This window comes from Gopherus flavomarginatus, chromosome 6, assembly GCF_025201925.1.
Source record: "Gopherus flavomarginatus isolate rGopFla2 chromosome 6, rGopFla2.mat.asm, whole genome shotgun sequence".
Lineage (NCBI taxonomy): Eukaryota > Metazoa > Chordata > Testudines > Testudinidae > Gopherus > Gopherus flavomarginatus.
This window is the reverse complement of record NC_066622.1, coordinates 136,891,667-136,915,278: the sequence shown is the minus strand read 5'-3', so window position 1 is coordinate 136,915,278 and position 23,612 is coordinate 136,891,667. Positions and strand designations below refer to the sequence as shown.

At 51.2% G+C, this 23,612-nt stretch overlaps 1 protein-coding gene across 5 annotated transcripts in view; it reads right to left on the bottom strand.

Annotated features, from left to right (window-relative positions):
* SEMA4G (semaphorin 4G) overlaps positions 1-21,349 on the bottom strand; it is an 80,465-nt gene extending 59,116 nt beyond the window's left edge. For 3 of the 5 annotated variants that reach the window (XM_050958015.1, XM_050958009.1, XM_050958014.1), the window contains exon 1: positions 5,642-6,374. The gene's annotated coding sequence lies outside the window, so the exon portion shown is untranslated. Of the gene's footprint in view, positions 1-5,641; positions 6,375-14,861; positions 15,027-20,759 lie in introns of those variants that run through there. The other 2 variants (XM_050958011.1, XM_050958012.1) reach the window with 2 other exon arrangements.
* Between the last annotated feature and the right edge of the window lie 2,263 nt (positions 21,350-23,612).

Sequence of the window (23,612 nt, the reverse complement as noted above, 5' to 3'; positions counted from 1 at the left end):
CTTTCACAGCAAGAACGTCTCCGTGCCTGGGGTAATGGGGAGGCTGCTCTCCGTCGAGGCATCGAACAGGAGATCAGCCGGAGCAGCACACACTTGGCTCAGTTAAACCAACAGCGAGCTGTGTTTTCAATGGGCAGAGTTAAGTATGTTGTACCAGACATAACGGGAGCTTGAGTTACCTGCCAGGTAGGGAGGTCCTGGATTACCTTCCCACCCAGCCCTGGTCCGGAGCATTCCTGGTGTTATTCCTGTCTCAGGGCTCACGCATGGTGAGGACAATTCACTTCCACTCGGAGCTACTGGCCCCTCCCCACTAGTCCAGATCCAGCAACATTGCATCAGACAGGTGGTGCATGAACACAAAAGTGGGGAGAAGCCACCAAATTCGTTATCACCCATGACCCAAGGTTGCACCTGGCAATATTTCAGGAAAGTAGAGCTTATTTCATAGCCGGGTTACTGGAGGAACTTTGGCTGCTTTCCTTCCCTCCTGACTCAAGGGAGTGTAGCATCTGGGCCGACATTCCTTGAGCACCCCAAGCGCACCGTGGGAGTTGAGGGGGTGATGGGCTGTGCGCAAGGGCAGAAGGGGCTTGTCAGCCCTCAGATCATCTGCCTTTTGCAACATTGTTCTTCATTGCTTTGATCTGCAGCATTGGTGCCTCTGCCAGCTTCCCTAGGCATTCTGGCCTGATGGCTCTGGGGGCTGAGAATTATCTTCCTTAAGGTCTGGCCTAAACTTTCCCTTCCTTTGCCTTCAGGCCATTTTTTTGCACAGCTGATCTGCGTGAGGAGTACTGTGTAGGAGAAACAATTGATCTTAGTCACACCACAGTGCTGGAGGGGGAAAGGAGGGAATTGCTGGCTCTGAAAATGAAACCAATGAAAAGATAAAAAAAACCCAACAGGCCGTTCCTGGAGAACCTCAGCAAAGATCGCTCCCTGCTGCATTTGGCCTAAGAAAGAAGCAAGTCAAAGAACAGGTCCGCCATGGTTGGTTGGCCTAGCAGTGATGTGGTGTCTGGATTTCTGCTGATTTGCTCGCCAGCTCTGCACGCAGAGATCGGGCACTTCCAGAGGCAAGAGGGCTGCGGACAGACACAAGCACGGAACTAATCGAGGACAGAGATGTGAGCTTTAATCTGGGTGCACCTCTGCCTGCTCGGTTAGTCACTTTCCACTCCGCTCACAGGGTATGTCTACACTACGGGGTTATTCCGATTTTACATAAACCGGTTTTGTAAAACAGATTGTATAAAGTCGAGTGCACGCGGCCACACTAAGCACATTAATTCGGCAGTGTGAGTCCATGGTCCGAGGTTAGCGTCGATTTCCGGAGCGTTGCATTGTGGGTAGCTATTCCATAGCTATCCCATAGTTCCCACAGTCTCTCCCGCCCCTTGGAATTCTGGGTTGAGATCCCAGTGCCTGCTGGGGCAAAAATCATTGTCGCGGGTGGTTCTGGGTAAATGTCGTCACTCATTCCTTCCTCTGGGAAAGCAACGGCAGACAATCATTTCGCGTCCTTTTCCCCTGGATTGCCCTGGGAGACGCCATAGCATGGCAACAATAGAGCCCATTCAGTGTTTTTTTACTGTCACCGTATGTCTACTGGATGTTGCTAACAGACGCGGTACTGCAGCGCTACACAGCAGCATTCATTTGCCTTTGCATGATAGCAGAGACGGTTATCTGTCGTTCTGTACCGTCTGCTGCTGTCATAGGTGCCCCTAGCTGAGGTCGGCCGGGGGCGCAAAGACAAAAATGGGAATGACTCCCTGAGTCAATCCCTCCTTTATGGTATCTAAAAATAGAGTCAGTCCTGCCTAGAATATGGGGCAAGTGTACTAGAGAACCAGAGAGCACAGCCGCTCCGTGTCAGATCCCGCAGAAATGATGAGCTGCATGCCACTCACGGAGGGTGCCCCTGCAACAACCCCACCCATTGCTTCCCTCCTCCCCCAACCTTCCTGGGCTACCGTGGCAGTGTCCCCCCCATTTGTGTGATGAAGTTATAAAGAATGCAGGAATAAGAAACACTGACTTGTTAGTGAGATAAAATGGGGGGGGAGGCAGCCTCCAGCTGCTATGATAGTCCAGGCAGGACATTAAGCGGTGCGGGGGAGAGGAGCCCAGCATCCTGCTGCTATGATAGTCCAGGCAGTACAGAATCTTTTCTTTACGCATGAAAGGGAGGGGGCGGATGGAGCTCAGCCCCCAGTTGCTATGATGAGGACAGTTACCAGCCGTTCTGTACCATCTACTGGGAATGAGCGGGAATCATTCCTATTTTTTACCCAGGCGCCCCTGGCCGGCCTCACCTGAGGCCAGCCAGGAGCACTCATGGGCTCATGACGAGGACGGCTATCAGTACTACTGCACCGTCTGCCACCGGGGAGGGGTGGAGAGAGGATGCTACTGTTTACTGCTGCAGCACCGTGTCTACCAGCAGCATGCAGTATACATAGAGTGACGTATAAAAAAGTCAAGAAATGATTTTTCCCCTTTTCTATCACGGAGGGGGAAGGGGGGTAAATTGACAAGATAGACCCTGAACCACCCCGGACAATGTGTTTGATCCTACAGGCATTGGGAGCTCAGCCAAGAATGCAAATGATTTTCGGGGACTGTGGGATAGCTGGAGTCCTCAGTACCCCCTCCCTCCCTCCATGAGCGTCCATTTGATTCTTTGGCTTTCTGTTACGCTTGTCACGCAGCACTGTGTAGCCTGGAGATTTTTTTCAAACGCTTTGTCATTTCGTCTTCTGGAACGGAGCTCTGATAGAACAGATTTGTCTCCCCATACAGCGATCAGATTCAGTATCTCCCGTACGGTCCATGCTGGAGCTCTTTTTGGATTTGGGACTGCATCGCCACCCGTGCTGATCAGAGCTCCACACTGGGCAAACAGGAAATGAAATTCAAAAGTTTGCGGGGCTTTTCCTGTCTACCTGGCCACTGCATCCAAGTTCAGATTGCTGTCCAGAGCGGTCACAGTGGAGCACTGTGGGATACTGCCTGGAGGCCAATACCGTCAATTTGCGGCCACACTAACCCTAATCCAATATGGTAATACCGATTTCAGTGCTACTCCTCTCGTTGGGGAGTAGTACAGAAACCGATTTAAAGAGCCCTTTATATTGATATAAAGGGCCTCATAGTGTGGACAGGTACAGCGTTAAATCGGTTTAATGCTGCTAAAATCAGCTTAAACTCATAGTGTAGACCAGGCCTCACATCCTGCCGGGGCCTGGGAAGGCAGGTGGCGGAGGGGAGGGTTTTCTGGGGAAGAGCCGCATTAAGGTTGTTCAGCCTGATGGAAGGTGCGTTTAGACAGGAGACCTCCCTTGCTTCCTGTAGCATTAGGAACACAAGCAGGCTCGGTTTAACACAGCACACGTGCTTCACACGCACCAGGTCACCTCCACAACCCCTAGTGCTAGCCCCCAGCCCAAGCACTTCCCTGCAGTGTGTGGCACGCTCGGTGTCGGCAGCAGAGCAGGGCAGAGGGCCACAGTCACAGAACGGAGGGGTGGGGGGAGCCTTTCATGTTACCCAAGTAACTCTAGAGATGCCCCACGAAATGCATCCACGAGCAGGGCCCATTTGGCCAGTGGCAGAGGAAGCTCAGGCCATCGGGGCTAAGGGGACCCATGGCTGTCATAACTGTCCTACTCAGATCTGAACCTTAGAGTTCAGAACATGAGAAGCTAGCATGAAACCTCCAAACTTAATTACCAGCTTGGATCTGATATCGCTGCCACCAGCCAGAAAAATTCCAGTGTCTGGCTCACTCTGGTCTCCCCAAAACCTTCCCTGGGGAACCCCCAAGACTCAGATCCCCTGAGTCTCACCACAAAGGGAAATAACCCACTTCCCTTCCCCCTCTTTACCTCCTCCCAGATTTCCCTGCCCTGGGGACCCTAGGATACTCCCTGCTTCAAGTCCTTGAAACACAAGTACCAAGGGATCAAATCTCTCTCCCCTCTCACCCAGAGGGTATGCAAAGTCAGGCTTAGTAAATCTAACACAAAGAGATTTTCCCACTCCCTTCGTTTCTTAGCCTTAACCAGTGAAAAACACTCAAACAGGTCTTAAAAAGAAAGCTTTATATAAAAAGAAAGAAAAAGGACATAAAGTGGTCTCTGTATCAAGGTGACAATATACAGGGTCAATTGCTTAAAAGAAAAAATGAATAAACAGCCTTATCCAAAAAGAATACAATTTAACACATTCCAGCAACTACACACATGTAAATACAAAAAAAAATATAAACCTATTGTCTTACTATCCTTGTACTTACAACTTGGAAACAGAACATTAGAAAGCCTGGAGATAGAAAGATCACTCTCAGAGCTGAGAGGGTCACTGAACCAAGACAAAGAACAAAGAACTCACACCCAAAACTTCCCTCCACCCAGATTTGAAAAAGTCTTGTTTCCTGATTGGTCCTCTGGTCAGGTGTTTCAGGTAACTTTTTGTTAACCCTTTACAGGTAAAAGAACATTAACCCTTAGCTATCTGTTTATGACAATGGCGGGATAGCTTTTCGGCCAGTTTGGCCAGCTAATGGTGGCTTTGGAGGTGGACGGGGGGCAGGAGGAACCAGACCACAGCTGGGGCTCCTATGCCAGCCAGGTGCAGAGCTGAGAAGCCTCCAACTGCTCTGCAGCTCCTAGGGCTCCTGCGGGGACAATTAGCTGCAGGGCTGCCTGACCCAAGCTCCCTCACTGCCTGGCTCAGAAGCCCCAAGGGACAGCCAGCGCTGCGCCCACTCCTCCCTAGGACAACGCTTCAGCCCTTTCCACTGAGAGGCAGAGCACCCACCGGCCAGGAAGGCCCAAGCTCTCTGCGCCGGTCCCTGCTGAATGGAAGATGGCGTGAGGGAGAAGTAGAGAGAACTCTCAGGCTATGGCAAAGGAAGCTGGGTACGGTGGAGAGAGACAGGATGGGGAAGCCGCTCGTCCCATATGGCTCATTCTGCAATTTTTCCTTCTGTCTAGTCAGAGTTAGGGCTCCGCTGTCATAGCATCTCTCTGAACCGCCAGAAGGCGCTCCAAGTCGCCAGCTTACGGGGCTCAAAGGTAGCTCGGTTATGTCCACATGTGCCACAATCGCACCTCCCCACTGCAGTGTAGACAGACTCGAAGGGCAGGTCTACACATAAAACGCTGATATCGGCGCAGCCGTAGCGCTTTAATGAAGATGCTCTACATCAACGGGCGCTCCCGTCAGTGTAGTTAATCCTACTGAGAGGCAGTAGCGACGTCTGCGCTGTCTACATTGGCGCTTAAATCGGTGTAACTACGGCACTCGGGGGGGGGCGGTTCACACCCTGGGGCGGCGTAGTTCCACCAAAGTAATTCTGTAGTGTAGACCTGCCCTAAGACTCCTCTCCAGACAGGGGCAAAGAACACAGCAAGTGTTCCCAAAACCGGAAGGGCACGTTCCTCTTCAGCTGAAAGCTTTATTGGATGTGATGCAAGTGGACAACCAAATCAACAGGACTGTAGCTCCCTGCACTGTACATTTCAAAACCAAAGCCTGGGCCAGCCCCTTCGGAAGCGAAAAGCTAGCCAGGAACAAACCTGACCATGTGAGGAAGAGACTGAACAGATCCAGATGTTTTCAATTTCCCTACCCTCTCCTGCAGCCCGAGGGAGCTCGACGCCCCCTTTCGTGAGGCAGCATCTGTTCACAAAGGCAGCCCTTTCCTGCACAGCTGGATTCATGCCTCTTTTTGCAATTGAGAGAGACAAGGTAAGGGGAGGTCCGGCGTCTTTGCAATTAACATGTGGAGTCCCCTAACAAGATCTGTTCAGCTTTGACACAGCTGTGTCCTAGGCCTTCAGCTTACGGACGGGTGCTGAGACGGGCCGGGGAAGGCGTCTCTGAAGTTGCAAGTCACAGCGGGGAGACTTGAGCGGACAGGGCCTTCAGGTGAAGACATTTCAGGCAGTGACCACAACCAGAGAACCAGAAACGAAAAGGAGCGGAGGGAGAATACAGGAGCAATTTGGCACCTTAGCCGAGTTGTTTGTAGGGTGAGCGGGTTTCCCAACATTATTCCACTAGATTTCAGCTTCTCCTTAATACACTGCCTGAAAATTCAGCATCTGTCTTGGATTCCGTTCCAGTAGGGAGGAAATTCCGGCCCAAAGCGCACGTAACGTGCCAGTGACCTGATCCGGTCCAGCAAACCCGTCTAATCCGGCCGTGCCTGACACCCTGTGTTTCAAAGGAAGGTCTAACACCATAATGGAGGGAGCCAATTAAGCACTGCGGTGTGCAGGGAAAAGCCCACGTCCTGGCCTCCCACAGGAGTTCGGTTTACACCCCTGAAGTACGGAGTCCGGCACACCAAGAGAAGGGGAAACCTGAACTGCTGTGCACAACGAAGGCGGGAGGATTAAAACAATCCAGCCACGCAAGACTGAACTTGCTGACTTTCTGCAGCAGCGAACTCCAGTCGGTTTACTGGTAACTAGGGTGATGTGATCAGGGCACGAGATACGTTACAAACACAAGTGCTTGCCTGGAAGAGCTTACACGGCCAGCCAGGGAGGGGAACACAGCACAGCGTGCAAGGAAAGGGGTCGAGGCAGGATGCAGCACCGTAAGGTTGTGCAACCCACATGTATGATGCTGGTGTTTCACCACACAACCCCTTGTTTTCACACTAAAGGTCAGGGTAATAAAGCAGGGCCTGACCTATATGACATGCCCTTGAGGTTCCCAGCTAGATAATTATTCCTCTGGGACTCTTCAAGGCTAAGCAAATCTAGTGGGGCTGCCATCTGCATGCTTTGGGCCGAGCAGGACTACGGCTGAACAGGGTTGGGAGTGGAGAGGGGCTGGGGGCGGAGCGGGGCTGGGGATGTGGCACTCCCTTGCACCCTCCATGGGGGCTAGCCTGGTCCTCGCTGCATGTCCCCCTGAATGTTCCTCAGCACGCCCTGGGGGACATGCCCCACAATTTGGGGACCGCTGCCTTACGGGGAGTGCAACAGCTGCCATCACCACGGTCATTATATGTACTGTGGTTGTGGAGCAGGGCGCCAAGGCGCTAGGCGCTGTACAAAGACAGTCCCTGCTCCAAGAGGGGAAGCAGAGGAAAACAATCAGGTGACAGTGGTCAGCACACAGCAGAACAGGCAGTGGTCTCAGCACACCAGCTGCCCACCCATAGTGTCTGATCACTTCCCAGCTTAAATTAAATTGCCATATGGAGGTGCCCAACGAACCTCATTGAGTCTCCAACTCTTCTCTGGTTATAGGAAGCTCAGTGTGAGATAACAGGGTCCCCCCAACCCCACACAGGACTGAAGGTTAGGGGGCTCTTCCATCCATCCCTCTATTTGCTATCTCGGACAGTCGTGCCAGCTGTTAGTTCCTTTGCTGGCAGAGGAGCAAAGGACAAGGTCTGGGGTCTGACCCAGAGTCTGACAATTAAGTTCTTTCACCAAGACAGGATGATGCAAATTACTGTGGGTTCAAGGTTCTAACGGAGACTCATGTGGAGTGAAGGATGGTGTCCCCAGCCTCTGTTTGCCAGGAGCTGGGAATGGATGACAGGGGATGGATCACGCGATGATTCCCTGTTCTGTTCATTTCCTGGGACACTTGGCATTGGCCAGTCGGCAGACAGGACACTGGGCTAGATGGACCTTTGGTCTGACCCAGGGTGGCTGCTCTTATGTTATGTTATGTTCTAAGTGAATCATTAGTTCTCGCACACAAGCTGTGACACAACCAGTTCCAACCTTCCTGACTCTCCCATCATAGACAGGTGCAAAGTCTAGCCCTGATTATCTCTGGCCAAGATGATCCCCCAGAACCTCAGCTCGTTCCACCGGCTGAATGGCTAGGATTGTGCCTAGGAATTGCATTATGTTTTCCCTGCTGCATCATAAACCAATAGCTTCTGGTTTCACCCCCGGGGCCTGTTAAGCGGAAAATCAGCTCCACTATATAAATATGTCTTTAAATATCTGCCAGGGCACAGCCAGTAGGGAGGGGAATGCCAGGGAATAACTAATAACGGGCTGGAGCTTCGAGAGCTCAGAGCCCCGCCGGCCAGGTGTGGCTAGAAATCCACTCGGGCACTTCTGAAAATTCCGGCCAACGTGACTGATGGGAAAAGACACCGTCAGAGAGAAAACAGGAGAGACTCAGCCAAGTCCTGTCACTGACCCCGCATCACACAGGCAGGGAGTCCCCAGCCTTTTAAACGGCCCCTCACTTTAATGGCTTCTTTGCAGCCCCAGTGCATAGCACACATCAGCCAGGGGGCCCGAGGTGCGTCACAAACATGGCACAAGCATCACCCACTGGCGAGGTGGCCGTTTGACCCAGTTTAGAGTGGCTTGAACAAGGTTATATGGAGAGTCTGCCAGAACCAGGAATGGACCCAGCCATCCCAACTCAGTGCCCGGCTCTAACCACTCAGCAGCACTCCCTTCCTGTGCCTGTGGGCATGACTGACTTCCCTTGCTCCCAATGCAGAAGGAGCAAGAAGCTCATCCGAGAGATGGCTGGTGAGGGAAGCTGTCACTGCAGTGCCCGGCTTCCCAGGGGCAGAGCCTGGGCTTTGCCAGAGCCCTGTCTCTCTGCACTGCTCCCCTCAGGGAGCTGGAGTATTTCAGATGACTCCGAGCAAAGCACACCCAAGGAAGCCACCTGCCTGCGTTCTCGGATCATCTCTGCCTCTGCTGTTTCCCTCCCTGGCAGAATTGCGCCCACCGTTTAGAGAGAGATTGAAAATCAGACTCTTGCTAATATGCCCAATGCAGCCATCTCCAGGTGCCTGGAGGATCAGCTCCTGTTACCGCCCCAGTAGCCGCTGTTAGCTTTGGAAGCCTGGACGCCCATGAGCCCTGCTCCGCCTGTCAGCGCTACGGAAAAGACACGTGGGTTCGTCACGTGTCGAGTCATGGGAACATATTTGTTCCACTCAACCCTTGAGCTCGAGTTCGGGCTCAGAGCTATCGCCCCACATCCTGCTCTATACTGACTCCTCTGGGTGAACTGGAAGCTGTGCCAATGGCTTCTGCAGGGCCTGGGGGCCAGCTCTTCCCAGCAGGGCACTGGGGAGGGAGAACCAAAGGGCCCCAGAACCCCACACCGAGGACTTCAGAGACACTGCAAGCACCACACTGCTGATAAATGAGGGTGAGTCTAACCCCACACCCAGCTGAGGCGGAATGAACACCACAGGCTGTGACCTCAGCAGCTCCCCGAAGCTTTGCAGGGTCAGGTCTGGACAGCATTTGAGAGACACCTTCCAGGAGAAGCCAGAGCGTGGCAGGCAGTGGGGACGGTGGGTCAGTTGGTGGCTTTCCTCCCCTCTGAGAGGGAGCCACGAATCAACACGCTGGGCTGGGCCATCCTGCTGGGGATGCAAAACAGACTCCAAACACTCGTGGTCCTGGAAAATTGCAGGGCACTTTTTGCATGACGAGGGGCCGTGGAGCGTCCTGACATTCCCCCCTGTAGCTTTGACCGGATACTGTCCTATGCTTTACTCCTTAGGCTCACAGGCACTGCACGGTGTCAGGTGTTGCACAGTGGAACCCTGGGTCTGCCACCCAGAGCGCCCCCACCTAGCCAGAAAGGGAGAGATGGTTGGGAGAGCCCCCTGCAATCCCCAGCCCCTTAGTCGCCCCTGCTTTCTCAGGAATGTCTTTCACCCGCCTGTGCTGGCACCGAGTCCCTGATACGGCCCGGACAGTCCCCTCTGAGGAGTTACCTGCAGCCCTGGCCTCAAGCTCAGCACCGGGTTGGAGCCATCGGCTCTCGGGAACGCAGCAGAGACATTTCCAGCAAAGAGCATTTCACAGAGGCACGTTGCCAGCTGGCTTGGCTTCCCGCTGCAGCTGGAGACTTGAAGCAGGGGGGAAGCAAGACTGAGTGAATGGGTTTCCCAGGCCCTTCTCTATTCTCTGTCTGCACATTGCTCCCTGCTCACACGGGACCTCAGTCATAAGCCGGTGGAGGATGCATTCGTGGAAAACCCAGGATAAGACCCCTAGCAGTACTAGCCAGTGCCGAACGATTCATGCAGGGCTCCTATTCTCCAGGGGGTTGGACACCTGGCCCTGGGCTCCATGCACATGGGGCCACGTTCAGAGACCAGCCATCTCAAGGCAGGTCCAGGACCAGGGCCAGCCTATCCCTCCCTACCCCACCAACAACCTCAATCTTGTTAAGAGAGCACCTGCACACTCGCCCTTCGTGCCCATCCAGTCCTGGTCCCTCTGTCCCGAGTGCTAGTCGAGCTCCTGCAGTAGAAACCCAACCAGGATGCACCAGCTTGTCTCACCCTAGGCTGGCTGATACCAGAGCAAAAAGCGGAGGGTGGGCAAGGCCTTGGACTGAGTATGTGGGTGCAGGCGTGAGCAGCAGAGCTGGCAGTGCTACTGCTGGAGAAGCAGCCGCTCAGCAAGACAGACCGCGTGTACGATAACACCCAGGCTCATGCACGCTCGCTTCACAGGATCAGGCCTCATGTGCACTGGAGAAGGGGAGACCCTGGCTAGGACTGTCCCAGCAGTCAGGTGCCCCTTATGCAGCATCTCCCCCAACAGCCAGCAAGGGAGGAAATACCCAACCCTAGTGAACTCACCACTATTTAGATCCACTTATGTGGGCCAGCTCATTAGGAGCACAGATTTAAGATTAAGTATTTGCAATGGTTCTTTAGCCGTGGGGGTGGGAATGAGACTCAGCCAAGTCCTGACCCCGGATTGGCCTCTCATTTCCACTCGGGAGGCAAGACAGGCTCAAGTAAAGCACAACCGGAAAAGCATCAGAGAGAGTGAACGTCAGACAGCTACAGCTCTGCCTCCAACTCCACACCATCACCTTTACAGACACATCTGTGCTAGCAAACACCAGCGCATTCCCAAACCCGGAGGGCCCAGCAATGGAAACCAAGCCCTCTCTCCCCCCGCACAAAAACCAAAACATTAGAGCGGCACCTTATTAAGAATCATGAGCAAAGAAGCTATTTCCAGCAGCAAGTTTTGATCAGCAGCGAACAATGGAAAGGCCTCTCTATGCCCACCTGGGTCACAAGTCAGTCATTCTTTGCACAGTTTCATTCCACTGCTTCTCCACTTGCACCGAGCAGCCTTAAAAACCCTCCCAGAGCGTCTCCCACTGCTCCCTCCCCTCCCTCGTTCCTCTCTTCGGTTTCAGGAGAGGACAGAAAGGCGTTCACAGAAGCAGCAACAGCCCTGGGATAAGCTTTCAAGCTACTTCTCAAAGCGCTTGCCGGTCTCAAGCAGGGGAAGTCAGACTATCGAGTGGAGAAAGCTGATCCGTATAGAGAGCTTTGTAATTTACCAAAAAATCCCTGACGTCGCCCTGAGGCCTGCTAGTTCCTGTTTTAAAACAGTACAGGCCAGATTCTGGGGAGGTGGGTGTTAAAGGCCATTAACCAAACCTAAAAGCTGATGTCTCTTTATTGCCGGCTTTCGCGTTTCTGCCTCTGCTTTGGGCTCTAATGAACAAAATCCTCATCGCCTCTAAGCTATTTAGCTCCAATCCCATCACAGGAATAGCCATTCCAGCAGAAGCTGCCAGCTAATTTTAAAAGGAACTAATGAGAACAGGAGAGATGGGCCAAGAACTCTGAATAGATGACCTCTTGATAAAGCTACTAATGTGGATTTGTTTGCTTAAGATTTGTTTATATACATATTGTTTATATATATATATATATATATATATATACACACACACACACCAACTACCTAGCCCTCCAGAACACTGTTCAAACATGCTTGCTGCAGATGGTTTCCCAAGAGCAAATATTTCATCAGATCTGAAACAGAGAACAAACAAATTCTAAAAGGCTAAACAGGATTGCGGGCCTGGAGAGAGAAGCTGGAGGGATGAATTTTCCAGGCATGATCAAAAGCCAGTCCCATAGGACGGCTGTGTTGCCCAGCGGCCCATTACAACATCTCTGCTGAGCAGTCGCCAATGTCTGGAGTCTTGCTGGTCAGCAGTCACCAATGTCTGGAGGAGAAATTAAAGTCAAAGAATCCAGGTACACTCCAAGGGTAACTCCTTGGTTTTACACACACACCAGTCCGGGAATAGAGGCGCTCAAAAGCGCATGCAAAGCCATCCCTTCTTCCAGGAATCTCGGCCCAACAGCAGAGCCCTGTTCCTCTTTGAGGCATCGGAGACCAAGGCAGAGAGCCAACTCCCCTGCTTGCATAGCAACCTCTCTTCCCAGGCTGCCTCTACACAGAAACTCTCAAAACACAACCCGGCAGCATGTCTCCCCAAGAGTGAAAACTTGCTCACATGCTAAGAACATGGATGACTAGGACGGTGCCACCTGGTGACACCTGCCATTAGAGCTGTCACAGTCATTTCTCCTTTGCCTGGCAGTCCCGTGAGAGCCACGGAGGCTGTTGAATTATCCCAAGAGGTGCAGTTTATCCAGACGGGAGCTGGGGCACACTACCACGGCAGGTGTGAATGGAGGCAGGGGGAGATAGGAGAGGAAGGAAGGAGCTAGCCCCTCTCCTGCCTCTGCTGGACCTGTTCTGTGCATACCTATGGTTTAAATCCCTGAGAGCACTAAGTGGATTCTTTCCATTATTCTCTCTCGGTATAACATTCCTATACAGTTTTGCTACTCCCCCACCTCCCCAAAAGGGTCACATTAAGCCACTTCTTGGGGGTGGCACCATCATTTTGCTCATGAAGCCTGTTCCGTCCCCTCCCCCCAAGCACAGAAGAGAGCGCCGTCTTCCCCACAAGCACCCTCCCACGTTACAGAGAGGCGCGCAGGGGCCTAGCTGACTCAGATGCGGGGCAAGGAGGGAAATGACTGCGCGGAGTGCAAAGGGGGAACTCATCTCTAAACTCCAGTAACTGGAGCCTCTGAGATCAGAGTCGCTGGGCCACCAGCTGCCCCCTGCAATTGGGAGCAAAAAGGGGCAGTTTGGATTTTAAGCGTGTGGAGCAAAATCTTTGTGTGGATTTTTTTGTTTTAAACTTACACAAAGAAGAGAGATCTCTGCTCTCCATCACAGGCAGCGCTTCTCCACCTGATGATCACTGAGCTATTTCAGCATCTCTAGTCCGGTGTCTTTCTGGGACCAATGCAATACACTTCTCAGGAAGCACACCAGAGACGGGGGAGGGGGGATGAGGGGGGTAATATTTCACAAAATATTTTGCAAGAAACTAAGGTGTTTTTGTTTTGTTTGAAATTCCGTCGGCCCATGAAAGTGTCAAATCAATTTTGTTGGTGGAAAAAAAAAATGACAATATGATTTTGTTGGGGAAAAAACCCACTCGCTTTTTCACTCTTCCCCCATCTCAGCTGGAAAAGAGGGGGTTGGGGGCCACTTCTCATTTAAACGCCCACCCCCAACTCACACAGCCCTACCTTTAATGAAAGTGTTTCGACCACTCCCAAGGGAACATACCTACAACCCTCTCACCTAGGAGACTGTGGAAATGGGCATTTGTGCTTCCTGCCCCTAATGCCACAGGACAAAGTGTTGGGGGCCAGATAGGTACCCAGATTAGAGGTGCTTTGCCATCGTCCCAACCCCCAGCTCAGAAGCCCTGGGCAGAATCCAGCATGACCAGAGACTCCTTGCTGGTCCTCCCAGTTCATAGCATCTGCCTATAGCTGTCTCCTCCTCATCCTTTAACCTCCACTCTCTTGTAGATTCAGTCCCAACTTCCATCACTTCTTCTGCGACTGCCACTTCAGCGTCTCCAGAGCAGTTTAACACTATCCTGCACCTTAGCTTGTCCTCCCATCTCTCCAGGAGACACGGCCCATCCACCATCCCACTCCTCACTACCCAGCTGTCAGAAAGCTGGACTCCGGCTTTCAGTTCAGCAGGATGTACTGAGCCAGACTGTCCCCTGCCGTGAGCCTTGTCTCATCAGAAACACCCGCGCAAAGCGAGCAGCAAACGCTACCTGATCATCCACACGGCCACTTTGCCGGGGCAATGGAGAACCAGGCCCAATGCACACAGCCCTTCAGGAGAGCTGGGAACAGAGAGTAAATGGCCTGATTCTGCAAATACCCTACTGGGACTAGCACTTATCGGACAACCTTGAGACACCCAAGCGGAGCCTGCAAGAGGAGTGATGGGTACAAATCCTCAGGATCAGGCCACTGGTGGGAACCACCCACGAAAAGCAGGAAGGTGTTACAGCAGCTGCGTTAGGAGGAGAGCTGGTCACTGGAAACAAACTTGTTCTCTAATACAATACCAAGATGAAGGACTGAACCAGAAGCCCCTGTTGTAGCCGACAGCCCGACAGGGCAGGGTAAGACACTGAAGAATCTAAGTGCTCTGTTTACTCTAGAGTGGCAAGACATTTTTTAATTATTCGTTGACTCAAGTGTTTATTTAACAGTAATCAGAGCAAAAACCGGCCGGGCATTCCTTCCCTCCCCCCGGCCTGGGGTCTGGGCTCCGCGCCACTCCACCAGGCTAGTCAAAAAAGCAGAGTTTAGCGCTGACAGATATGACAAGCTCATGTTCCCCACACATCCTGATGGGATGTTCTCTTCCCCACCACACGGGCCAATCTACTTCCCAGGAGGAAGCCCCCACCAGCCAGACGGCCGCTCGCCCCCCGTCCGTCCCCAGCACTGTCCTCCTCTGTGGAGCTAACAGTGGGAGCCATTTTAATTTTCATGGCCATCTGGGAAAAACTAAACCACCGTCCCATGTCACTGCCCATTGCTCTGGGACGGCGATTACATCAGCAGAGCCATTTTCCTCGGCTCTGCAGCCCAAGCCCAGCAGAGCATGTGCTTTGTTTCAAGTCCCATGGCTTGATGAGCTGCTAACGGGAGTACTCACATGCTTAAAAGTGCTTTGCTGGATAAGGGGTCAAAAGCCTCTGGCCTGAGATTGCGAGAGGTGCTGAGTTCTCGCTACTCCCACTGGGGTTTGATGCTGGCAGTCAGGGCTTCGAAAGGATCACAGGGGAGCTGTAATATGCTGGCCCTCCTCTCCCGTAGCAATCCATTCCCACATGGCAGAAGCTGCCGACAGAACATTCGGGCCTGCCACTTCCTCCCATTCCTTTGTACGCCAGCGGCCGTTAAAAATCTCCTCATTAGCTCTGTATGCGGATATCGAATGCAGCTGTCACTGTTCCCCTCCTGCAACAACCAGTCGCCCGAATATTCCCCTCTGGATTCCTCTTCCCACAAAGCACTTCTAAAACCGCCGCAGCCCACTGAGAAATGGATAACCTTGTTTTTCATTTGCGAGGCATGCACAGAAAGTGGCCTTGCTTAGATGCCCCCACGGGATCCGTTCCCATCTCGGCTCCGCTTATTAATGGCTTGTAACTTTCTCACATCTATTTAGAGACATCAGTTCGCTTCCCAGCCTGCCTGAAACACGCATTCGCCTCCAGACATGGCCGCCTTTCATTTTTACAACAGTAAGTTTGCTCATTCTGTTAAAGCTCACCAGAGCGGTGCAAGATCTGGGTGCAGCACAGGCAAGGGAGAACCGGCTGGCGTGGGAGACTGATAAAACAGTACACAGAGCCTCCACCCTCGAAGTCACTGATTTTAAATCAGCCCAGCTGATTACTGGCCCAAGCCAGGCAACTGTTGTATGGCAGGCTGTGCAGCACAACTCCCGTGCAGATTCTCAGAACGGCTCACGCCCATTTAAGTCTTATTTCCCTCTGCTCTATTATATACCACCAAGAGGTGGGCCTGGGGCTGGAGTAAGAGACCCTCCATCTGGAAACAAATCACTGCAAGATTAAGGTGATCCAGAGACCCTCAGCTCTGAACCTGGCTATTGAGCCAAAGCCAGCAGCATACATGGCGTTCAACCAGTACGTAAGTCAGTGCCCCCTGCACGGCTATTCCATAAGAACGGCCATCCAGGGTCAGACCAAAGGTCCATCTAGCCGAGTATCCTGTCTTCCAACAGTGGCCAATGCCAGGTGCCCCAGAGGGAATGAACAGAACAGGGAATCATCAAATGATCCATCCCCTGTCGCTCACTCCCAGCTTCTAGCAAACAGAGGCTATGGACACCATCCCTGCCCAGCCTGGCTAATAGCCATTGAGGGACCTGTCCTCCAGGAATTTATCTGGTTCTTTTTTGAACCATGTTATAGTTTTGGCCTTCACAGCATCTCCTGGCAAGGAGTTCGACAGGTAGACTGTGCGTTGTGTGAAGAAATACTGCCTTGTGTTTGTTTTAAACCTGCTGCCTATTAATGTCATTGGTTGATCCCTGGTTCTTATGTTACGGGAAAGGAATAAATAACATTTCCTTATTCACTTTCTCCACACCAGTCATGATTTTATAGACCTCTATCATATGCCACCTGTCATCTTTTTTCTAAGATGAACAGTCCGTCTTCTTAATCTCTCCTATGGAAGCTGTTCCACCCCCCTGATCATTTTTGTTGCCCTTCTCTGTAACTTTTCCAAATCTAATATGACATTTTTGAGACGGGGCAACCAGATCTGCATGCAGTTGGTACACCCTTGCTCATAACCGGAGATTGGCAATTGGGCGTACACTTTTAATGGTGAGAATAATTCATCCTAGGAACAATTTACCAAGGGTCATGGTGGATTTTCCGTCACTGACCCTTTTAAAACCAAGATGGGATGTTTCTCTGAAAGCTCTGCTCTCGGAATTGTTGGAGGGCAGTTCTCTGACCTGTGCTGCACACGCAGTCAGATTACATGATCACAATGGGCCCTGTGGGCCTTGGAATCTATGTTTCTAGGATTTGGGTTTGGATCTTCGTTAACAGTTTCCTTCCTCAGATGTGGGTTTGGATCTTTGCTAAGTTTCCTTCTCTCGAGTTTCTCTGGAGGGGCTAAAGCTGGGATGGATCCAAATGGAGGCCTTCCCAGAACAACGCTGCACGGAACCCTAGGGGGATGCACAGAGTTTCTGCTCATGCAGTGGAAATTTCATTGTTCTGGTGTCTCTTCATTGCTTTGGACAATGGACAAACCAAGTGTGGAGCAGGACCATTCTCTGCCCTGCGTACAGCTAGCCAGCGAGGGGCTTGGCAGGAGGCAGGGCCCGTGCTCCAAGCAGTCCCCGAAGGGTGAGCAGGATGCGGGGAACTTCACTGTAGGGACCAACTGGATAGGCACAGCCCCTATCTGAGCAGTCGCTGCACCAGCAATGGAGGACACAGCACCCAGTTCCGCAAGAGCAAGGGCAAGCACCAGGGTGGCATTTATCTGAGTACCGTTGCAAGCACTGACATATGCGGGCGCACAGTGTGTCACAGGCTGCCAGGGGCTGCGACACCAAAGTGCTTTCATGCAAGCCGGCTTCGGGCTCCCAAGCACCAGATCCCTGGGACTCCTACGTGCGAGCCTTGCGCACTGCTTGGACCATGCTGCATCGAGCAGAAGCGAGAACATGAAATCATTTGTCCGGAGCCAGTGGATCGCTCCCTGCCCAAAAAAAGGCATGCAAGTAAATTGTACATCTGGGCTGGTAAATGTTGGGCTACTTCTCTTCCGTGCACCAGATGAAAAACAGATCAATAAAAATCATGCCATTTGCCTGGCTACAGACAGGCGTGTGCAGTTTGTCTTCCAAAAATAAATAAGCCGTAAACTTTGTTTCCTTGCCATCTCTTCCTCTAGAAAGCTGGCAGATCGCTGGCCAAGCCCGGGGCCAAGCCCGGCATCAGGAAAGATTGCTGGGCCTTTCTTTATCACAAAGCAAACTCTGCTCAAACAGCAGTCTCAAATGTAACCAGATAGGGCAAAGCAAAAGCTAATGGCCGACCCGGAGGCCAGTGCATGCGCGTCTTCCCACCTTAGGGGTTATGGAGTCAGCTTTTCGGTGTTTTTGCAGAGCAGTAATTACACCTCCTTCCCAGCACTCCTTTGCCTGCGATCAATGGGCAGCTCTTTGTCTCGAAGGACAATCATCCAATTCACTGTAAAAGCTGGTTAATTTTTTACCCAGTGGATACAGGAGGAGGAACTGCTGGGGTTTTAATTTCTTTCTTTTCTTTTCTTTTCTTTTTTTTTTTGCAAGCAGGGGACATTAACTCATCCCTGGCCTTGTTCGACTGGCAAACCTGGGTGCTCAGAGGCCTTCACTCAGCATGGGGAAAGCGGAGAGAAACTCGACCCTGTTCCTCAGCAAAGGATCAGAGAGTCACATGGCAGAGTTCAAGTCGGGGGGCAATACAAGTCTCAGGGGGCAATACAAGGCTCACAGTGCAGTGAGGAGGAAGTGCCCACATGGACCGAGGGGACTGGCTGGCTGGCATTTCACACCCAGAGGAAGCTGGGTTTGTTCTGCAGGTTCAACAAGTGCATGGCTTTCCCCGGGAAAATCAGCGACGGGGAGAAGACAAGATTCGGTCCCAGCCTCAGAGTTAGCCTGGGTTTAGAAGTTTGATGCCCTGGCAGGCTCCTGGCACTTCCTCCCTGAGCCTGTACGTGATGCCCCCACCTCTGCTCCTACCTGGACTGATCCCCCTTCAGCCCAGAAAGGGATGAAGGGAGAGAGAAACAAACAGAACTGCACGATCTGACCGGACAGATGCATCTCAGCTCTGCAGGTCACTCTCAGGCCTCATCCAGGATGTGCCAGCCACAGACCACGCCAGTCTACGTTCTAACACCGACATCCACGATGCCACAGCTCGGGAGGGGACAAGCTACAGGATGAAAGAAACTGCCACAACGTGAGCTATTGTGCACTGGGCAGCCCCAAGCAGACTGTCTAAGCCGGACAAGACAGGAGGGCTGCCCAGAGGGAGGGGCAAGTGGGGCAATTTGCCCCAGACCCAGGGCCCTGCAGGGGCCCCCACGAGAATATAGTATTCTATAGTATTGCAACTTTTTTTTATGGAAGGGGACCCCAAAATTGCTTTGCCCCAGACCCCCTGAATCCTCTGGGTGGCCCTGCAAGACAGTCCTTGCCACCCCAAAAATCAATCCAATTCTGTTCAACAAGAGGGGCCCGGTGGGGGGAACAACCCCTTGGAGATTTTTCCCAGCCTAGGCCAAGGTAAGCAGCCCAACACAGCCCACCTGACACAGGGGTCAGGACAGAAGGCAGCTGGATCCAATCCACTTGGGGGGCTGCGCTGGTTCCTGGAGAAGGTCAAAATTAGGGAGTCCCAAAGCCACCTGGGCACTCCCTGGCCTGCCCCAGGTTCTCCAGAGCCACAGAGTTTAAGGCCAGAAAGATTCACCAGAACATCTCATCTGCCCTCCTGCATATCACAGGCCACCAAGTGAACGACCAGAATTAAGACATAAGAATGGCCGGAGTGGTTAAAACCAATGGTCCATCTAGCCCAGTATCTTGTCTTCCAACAGCAGCTGGTACCAGATGCTTCAGAGTGAATGAACAGGGGAGTGTCTGATCCCTTGTTGTCCTGTCCCAGCTTCTAGCCATCAGAGATTTAGGGACACCCAGAGCATGGGGTTACATCCCTGCCCATCCTGGCTAATAGCCATTGATGGACCTACCCTCCAGGAACTTATCTAGTTCTTTTTTGAACCCCATTTTAGTTTTGGCCCTCGCATCATCCCCTGGCAAGGAGTTCCACAGCTGACTGGATGTTGTGTGAAGAAATACTGCCTTGTGTTTGTTTTAAACCTGCCGCCTATTCATTTCATTGGGTGACTCCTGGTTCTTGTGTTATGGGAAGGGGTAAATAACACTTCCTGATTCACTTTCTCCACAGAGTTCACGATTAGACCAAAGTATAATAGCTCTCAGGAGACTAAGCCCCTGGTATTTAAATTACTCAACTAAAAAAAGTAATAATGCATGGAAAAAAAAAATTCGACACAATTTATTTACATTCCAGCATTCCCCTGCCAAGCTGGGAACCCAGAGAGTCTTGTTCTAACATGTGAGAACTGGAGAGCAAAACTAACCAGTCTCCAGAACCATCATGCTAACCACATAGAGCCCAGATGTCAACAGCCAGCACAAGATAAACAAGGGCATAATAACTCTCATTCCAACACGCAGGCGCATTAACAAAGTGCTGTACACAAATGGCATGAACCTATTTGATTTTTTATCTTGACAGGGCCCTTTTTAGGGGGAGTTTTGTAGCATTCTTGGAGAAACAGGGCAATGCTTTGCTGTGAAACGGGCTTCGCCAAAGCCACATCAAGTTCGCTGCCAACAGAGAGTGGGATCATCAGGTGGGAAGGTTCCACTTCAAAAGTCAGTGCTGAACTGGACTATACCATGATGTGGCTGTATATGTAGCGACTTTCTTCCTGACCCTACTCCACAAGTCTAGGTTGTGCCCTGAAGCATGACAATAGATACTCCTTTAACGTTTACTCTAGCTGGTGTAATTGCATTTCTACGTTAATATAGCAATTTTCTACTTATCATGGCCTCCCCAGATAAAATAGTGCTGGGAAATAAGTTAGCGTCGAACAGACTTTTGAAAATCTCCTGGCCAGGGCCTATGAAGAGGGATTACATTTCCATGTGCTGCCGCTACACAGACCTCACACCATAACCAACAGCTCAGCGTCTGAAAACACATTCGGCAGCAGCATGTGTTTTGGCTGTTTTTTTTAAAGCTGACATTTTTAAGCTGGCAGCATAGGACTCCTGGCTAAAGCAGAGCTTATGCCTCTTGTCGGCCTGTTTTTCCTGGGGCAAGCTCCTTGCTTAGTTTCTGGTCCTAATTACATTTTTCTAATTCTAATTTAAAAGCTTCCTTTAAAAAAAAAAAACAGAGAGACTTACAATACACAGGAGCTGAAATCCTATCTGACTTCTGATCCCGCGCTCAAACAGTGGGGTCTCTTGATGTCTTCGCAGAGGGCTCTTAACCCTGTGTCAGACTCTTGGGAGTTGAGAGGAAAAGGAGTGTTCCCAAGAACCCAGCTGTGGAATGCACGCGGATACCAGCTGTGACCGAGTACTTTAACAGCAGTGTAGACATTCCCTTATGGTAGAGACCTGGGACCGGCCTATGCCAACTGACCAGGGCTCGAGGGACTCCAGCTGAGGGGCTGTTTAACTGTGGTGTAGATACTGTGGCTGGGGCTGCTGCCTGACGTCTGGGACTGTCTCACCTCACGAGGTCTTAGAGCCTGGGCTGTTGGCCGCTGTGGTCCCCCCACTTTTCACTGCTGTCCTCTCAGTGCTCACTTGAGGTGTTTCCCAATCACAGCGTGAAAGAGCCCCCAGGCAGCAGGCAGGAAGTGTGCCTGGACTGCTCCTTGGTGCCTGATTCTGATCTTGCTTATGCAAGCGTCTGTTCACTTCGGCGGAGTTGTTCTTGATTCTTACGCTGACGTAACCCTCGCTTAACTGTTCTGCTGGAAAACGAAGCATCTGTTAACTTTTAAATCTTGTTCCCTGATCCCTATCATCCAAGCAGTTAATATTGATATTAACGAGTGATAGTAGCTCAGGTTTCCCGTATAGTGTGATACAGGGCTCTGCACCCAGTCCCCAAGCATGAGATGTGTCCGACTGTGTTCTCCTGCCACCGTTGTTCAGACCACCCTCTCCTTTCCAGCCTGGCTACATTTTTGGAGGGATCACAGGGATAGAAAAGACACAAGGCTAGAGTTGGCCATTGATCTGTTCCAGCCAGGACAATGTCTCTTTTCCTAGGAGGGAAACAGTAAAATCAGTCCCCATGGGCCATGCAAAACATGAAGCTGAGTGGTGTGAACTCAGTTATAAGGGAGAATCAGGAAGATTAGCTGCAGCTTGAGGACACAGTTCGTATTTATCTCAGTTCACTTCATTTAAAAATTAACATCCTAGGTCGGTCTGCACTTTGGCCACTGCTGTGTCCGATTTTCATAAACAGAGTTTACCCCATGAGACCACAGTTTCGTAACACTGAGCTCGTCTACATACTTCTCATAAAGTCCTTAGCTTTGCACACGAAGGGAATGCAGAGAGTGGCTCAGACATAGCACAGCCCTCAGTCCGCATGGGCTGCGTGCTATTCCACCAGTCAAGACGCTCCTGCGTCGCTCCAGATCAGAATAAGTTGTGAAGGGGCTTTAAGTTTTTAGTGTCCATTCAAATCAGTGGGCATCAAAGTGGAACGTCCGTGCCCAATGCAGAGCCTTTTACATTTAAAGAGCAGTATTCAATGTAAGATGCCACAGTCCCACCTGCCAACTGTCCAAAGCCTTATTACACTTAAAAGAATCTATTTTAATGGGCCAGGAAGCCTCATTTGAGTTCCTTCTGTCCTCTAAATCACCGGATTGCATGTGGGAAAAGCCTATGATCCCGTCGAGTGGGCCTGCACACGAAAGGCTGTTCTTGCACTGGTGTAGGAACATCTTAAATGAAACTACTACCCAGCTCTCTGAAAGCTAGACTCCAGCTTGGGGTAGAAACATCCCCCGTTTCCACTGCATTGTACTTATCGCTTAGGCTGCCCCACCTCCTCCCACTCCTAGTTTTTGCCCTTGTGCTCTCTGTTGGCTATTAAATGGTGTGGCTTGAAAGAGTTCCAAGCCATTTACACAGATCAAAAGCTTTCCCAAACAAGCCTTTGTGCCAGCAATATACTCAGTGCTCCCAAGAGTTTTCGACTGAGCATGTCAAACAAAGCACCTGTGTCAAAAGCTGAGATCTCTTCCTGCCATGGAGGACAACAGAAATCCCCCACGCCATCGTTTTTGGGGTATACATTTATTTCCTTAAATCCAATAGGCTGAAATTCACTGTGAACATTCTCACAATCCTGCTCTCTCATTCATAAACTCTCAGATACTTAGGAATACATATTCTGCCTTCTACAGAAAATATTCTGCCTGCTAACCTGCAAGCCCTGGTTAAGAAAAACACATTCAAATCATAGTCCATAGATTTCTCTCCCCACATTATAGGCCACCATACCAACAGTTAAAGGTATCAAGCCAGAGACACAACACATTGCAAATGTCGCAGCTTTTCTAGAGTAAAAATTGAAATCAAATCCTATTCCTTTCTTCTTAGACGTCAGAAATCAAACTAAAAATTGCTCCATGATTATAAAACAAAAGGGGGGGCCCCTCCATTTTTCTCCTGTATTTTGTTACACCTCGCCCAGCAAACCTGCATTCAGTTTTGGGACTGGTTCCCATCACACCACAACTTAAGCTGGAACAACCAGCTGGATGGGAATGTTTTTAACCGACCTTGGCTTTCTGTGTTACTCTAGGATTGTAAGCGCTTTAGGACAGGGAAGGCCATTTGCCATGTTTGTATGCTGGCTTGAACAGAGACCAGTCCGGTTGAGGACTCGAGGCACTATCACAAGAGTATTGCCTCAGGCCAGACAAGGATAGCCCAGAAACCGCTAGACCCAGTCTTCTTATTCAGAACACTAAGAGCGATGGAACAGAATAAGCTTTTAAGAGAACCCACATTTGTCACCTGTTCCATTAGAAGCCCATCTGGGCTCCTACCATCCCTCCATTCCCTCCCGCCCCCACAGGTTCCCTGTTGTCATCTTCCCATCCCATCTATTTTAGGGACTCCCTGCAACGCTCTCGCTCCGTCCCATGCCAGGGGATCTGTGTGCCCCATTCTCATCACCATTCTTATTCTCCTAGATGCCAAGGCCAGACGAGACCAGTG